This window comes from Octopus bimaculoides, chromosome 9 (assembly GCF_001194135.2).
Source record: "Octopus bimaculoides isolate UCB-OBI-ISO-001 chromosome 9, ASM119413v2, whole genome shotgun sequence".
Classification (NCBI taxonomy): domain Eukaryota; kingdom Metazoa; phylum Mollusca; class Cephalopoda; order Octopoda; family Octopodidae; genus Octopus; species Octopus bimaculoides.
This window is the reverse complement of record NC_068989.1, coordinates 37,703,428-37,708,169: the sequence shown is the minus strand read 5'-3', so window position 1 is coordinate 37,708,169 and position 4,742 is coordinate 37,703,428. Positions and strand designations below refer to the sequence as shown.

General features: G+C 33.2%; 1 long non-coding RNA gene across 1 annotated transcript in view; it reads left to right on the top strand.

Annotated features, from left to right (window-relative positions):
• The window catches only part of LOC128248720 (uncharacterized), a 17,189-nt gene extending 12,638 nt beyond the window's left edge, over positions 1 to 4,551 (top strand). The window contains exon 2 of the long non-coding RNA XR_008264886.1: positions 4,241 to 4,551. This is a non-coding gene — a long non-coding RNA (uncharacterized LOC128248720). The remainder of the gene's footprint in view (positions 1 to 4,240) is intronic.
• The last annotated feature ends 191 nt before the right edge of the window (positions 4,552 to 4,742 follow it).

Genomic DNA, 4,742 nt, shown 5'->3' with positions numbered 1-4,742 from the left:
ATATATATATATAATATAATATATTATATAATATAATATATTACAATTGAACGCAAAGCATCCATTTTCAAGTAAGTATATATATATATATTGTGAAAATAATAATATATACTGTGAAAATAATAAAGGTAGAAAATTTAGAAAAATGTTCATACCGGTGGCTAGCATGCGTAATAAAGTCAATAGACAACATATTTTCATATGTAATAGTGTATAAACAATTTACGTATTTATACACGAAAAAGGTGACCTTTGAAAGGGCACCTTACATGATAGAAAGGGCAGTTAAAGCGCAAACCACGAAAAAAAGCAATTCTAAAGGCAATTAAAATGCAAAAAAAAAAAATGTTTGTAGTTACTCTCAGGCTCGGGTATCGATGTGCAAAATATATTATTTCTTCTGCATCAATGTGCAAAATAAATTAATTTGCCATCTGTACTTCATCAGTGAGTGCGCTTAAATTAATGCATATTTATGCAGCAAACAGCACCGAAAATACACATGCTACATACTTATACATAATGTTTTCAAATTCACCGCGCAAGCGCAGTTACATTCAGCAGCAAATAATAATAAAAAATTAAAACCACGTGCCAGAAAGGCTTTGAAACTACGAAAATTTTACTGTGAAACTAATAAGGGTAGAAAATTCCCTTTGAAATTGGTCTTATTCGTGGTTCGAGATTTAACTGCCCTTTCTAGAATGTAAGGTGTCCTGTCAAAGGTCACCTCTTTCGTGTATAAATGTGTAAATTGTTTATACACTATTATATATGAAAGTATATATATATATATATATAATGTGTGTGCGTGTATGCATATGTTTGTATGTGGTGGGATATATATATACACGACACACACGTACATATATTCATACACACACACAGATTATATATTTAAATTATATATGTTATACTAAATGACTTACAGCAAGTTTTTTTTTATGGGGTGATTTTGTATGTTATTTGCATATATTTTTATTACAACTTTGATATCAGTATAAAGTTGAACATTTCCAAATTTCTGTGACTTGTGAAGCTTTTAAAACTGTGTTTATCGATAATTTTCTGCTTTACTTTATTTTCTTATAACACTAAATTGCAATGCAACACATAAAATAGAATTAATTCGCTAGGCAATCAAAATAGAACTAACCGTGAGTAAAACAGACTTGTCTCATTAATATCAGCAACCTTGACGAACTCTCCAAAAGAACGTTGATGATTATAGGAAACATACTCATTTCACTAAGAATTGAAAGCGCTCGAACCGATATTGCATATCTGTTGAAATGTGAGAAATGTATGGAGTGAAAACATCTGTTTTGGCACGCTCAATGATAATGGCGTCTTCGATTACATGGTACGCAAGACAACTAGTCTTATACAACTACAAGGTTTTAGTTTATCCAAATTTTGGAGCAGCAGAATGAGTGCTCCAACGCTCAGCTTCAGATTGTGAAGAGGGTCATCAATGGGCTGAAGGAAATTGAGAAACCAGGTTGTATAGTTGTAACCATCGTTAATACCAACTCCAACGTGAATTGACAATTTCCATCTGGATTGGGCTGGTACCTGTTAAATGAAGATATCTGTATCCTGCAAAAGCAGTGAGCTGAAAGAATAGTTAGCACGCCGGGTAAAACGCTTAGTAGCATTTCGTCCGTCTTTATTTTCTGAGTTCAAATTCCGCGGAGGTCAACTTCGCATTTCATCTTTTCAAAGTCAATAAAATAAGTACCAGTTGGACACTGTGGTCGATGTAACCGACTTACACCCTGCCCCGAAATTGCTGGCCTTGTGCCAAAATTTGAAATCGATATTAGTATCCTGCATAAGGCAGCGAGCTGGCAGAATTATTAACACGCCGAACAAAATGCTTGGAGGCATTTCTGAGTTCAAATACTGTCAAGGTCGGCTTTGCATTTTATCCTTTTGGGGTAGATGAAATAAGTACCAGTCGATCAGTAGGGTCGATCTTTTCGACTATCCTTCTCCCCAAAAATTTCAGGCCTTATGTCCGTAATACGAAGGATATTAGTGTCCGGGGTTATGCTATTTTGGAGAGATAGGCACATTCAGAAAGCTATAAATACTTTCTAAAATTCTATGAGATGCAAGAATAAACTTTAAATAGGAAATGTAGAGATGAATATATAATTAATCTACATTTTTTTCTATTTTGATATCTCCAATTATAAACTGATGGCTGATTGTTACCCCTAACTAAAGTAAAACTTTTGCAAACAGGACTAACTGCTGAAACATCTTTATTAACCGCATCTGTTAGAATGATGATCAATGAAAATGTCTTCCTGACTCCAAGTACAAGTTTCTTTGAGGTATTTTCTCAACTCATTAGGTATTCTTTGAGATGATTGGCAAAATGTGTTTGAAATCAACAGTGAACAAGACTACAACCCCACCCATGGTGCTTGTTTTACTTCTTAAGTTCTGTAAGGTTCGATAGAGAGCTTCATGTGCAACTCCGTGAGACACTGAGCACTCGAACATTATTTTGAATCTAGCCATGTTCAGAAACCTCCGCTTGTAAGATCCTTTGTCAATATTGCTCACATGACTGTCATTATGTGCAAAGTTGAATGGCATCTTAAAAGTAAAATGATAAGTTGTGCCACCAGTGAGAAAAATTGCAGCATTTCCAGGTGAGACTTCTTTAATACCAATCTGCATATGTGAACGAACCTTTTGTCAAAAATTAGGTTGACCAAAAATATAAAAAAATAGAAGTTGTACCTATTCCACTAGGAGCATCAGAGAAAAATATTTCTGGAGCCAAGATGAATTTATATCAATGAACATACTGTTCTTGTTGTCGAATGTCATATCTAGTTGCCTGAAGAATCTTTTAACTGACATTAGCTACTACACGAACTGTACAATATTTTTACTGAAGATCAGTGCGTTTAGAACATCGGAGCTAAACGTTGAGGTATATCTTTTCTTTTTTTTTTGTTTTTGGAATATTAAGCTTACCACAGCATTTCTTTTTGTATTTAATTTTATGTCAAAGATGCTGTGGGTTGGATTGTGAGCAAATATAGACATTGAATAAGTAAAGAGAGTTCCTCGTCTGGATTGGAGAGTCCAACACTGCAGCCGTTTGCAGAATAATTTTCTCGTCTGCATCATCTTCCCAATGGCATTTAAGCTTCGCTATATATTTATAGATATATCAAGCAACTGTCTTTGCGCTCAAGGAATTAATCTGGACCATCAATAATGGAACTGTATAACTTAGATATGTTGTTAAAATACCAAGCATAAAAATATAATTGTATCTTCAAAACTTGGTACACAGTCTCAAATACTATGTAAGATGGAAAATAGCTTATTCTTTCATTGGTTCACATTTAAATTGGTATGGTGGTGGGTAGTCTCCGTCCTTTGACGATGAGAATTTAGTTGTTCGATCAACTGAATAAGCTGTTGCTAAATTAACATGTGAATGTTCCACAGACACGTTGCCTTTAACATAATTTTGACGCATAATCAGGCGGACACAGTGAAGTAGGCCTGTACATGTACCTTTCTTAAATTACAGGTAAAAATCAACCCACAGGGTATAGGTCGATCAGAGGATATAAAAAGTTGTTCAAGGTACCACGCAGTGACATCAAACTGAGTATCTCACGCTTGCAACCTACAAAATTTGTATGCATTGCTATCAAATCATGTTCATTTAAAAGACTCCACCAATATTTGTAACATAACCGTACACACTTATACTTCACATGAAATGTATTCGAATGCTGTCGATATTAAAATTTCTCATCTAGATGATATATATCTTCAAAGAGTTAGGACACGGTTTCAAATACCAACAAGAGAGATAATAACTTATTTTTCTATTGTTTCATGTTTACATTTGTTTACATTTCAAAGATATTCAAGATTTATTTTCCATGAGACGAATGATAAATTTTCACATAATTTGAAGTGTGTTCAAACATTTTACCAATTAACTGTCCGATGTATAAAGTATATAAAACATGGATACTTCAGAAACGGAAATAAGTATAAGAGTGCAACAAAGAAAGTAAATAATATTTTCTATCTAGTATATTTGAAATAGCGTATTAACTAGTCGGAGATAGGGCTCTTAAAAGTGGAATATTAATAGCTGCAGTATATATAAAAATACTATATGTGCCTGTGTGCGAGAGATAGAGAGATAGAGATGTATATAATATTATATGTATTCTTTTTTTCGTTTCAGTGATTTGATTGCAGCCATGCTGGAGCACCGTACTGAAGAATTCTTAGTCGAATGTATTGACCCCAGGACTTATGTTTTAAGCCTAGTACATATTCTATCGGTCTCTCAAGCCGAACCACTGAATCAGTCTGCTATAATGAATCCATAAACACATATAAAACATTCAAGGGTATAACTTTTCTCCCCTGAAAATATTATGCTCAGGTCCTATAAATATGAATTTAATATTTGCTTAAAATTTATTGAGTATTAATTGAAAAAGCTGTAAGTGAAGATCATTAATTTGCTGTTATAAACTTCCTAATCTTCAATTTCTTTTTCTTCTTTTATATGAATATAAACTATGTTTTTATATATACACCTATTACTTTAAGGAAATTAATTCCCCAACAATGCTACGTATTGAACCAGTACTTCGTTCGATGAAGTCATCCCTTCATGAAGTTAACACAATCTCTAATCGAATTTATACATATATATATATATATATATATATATATAT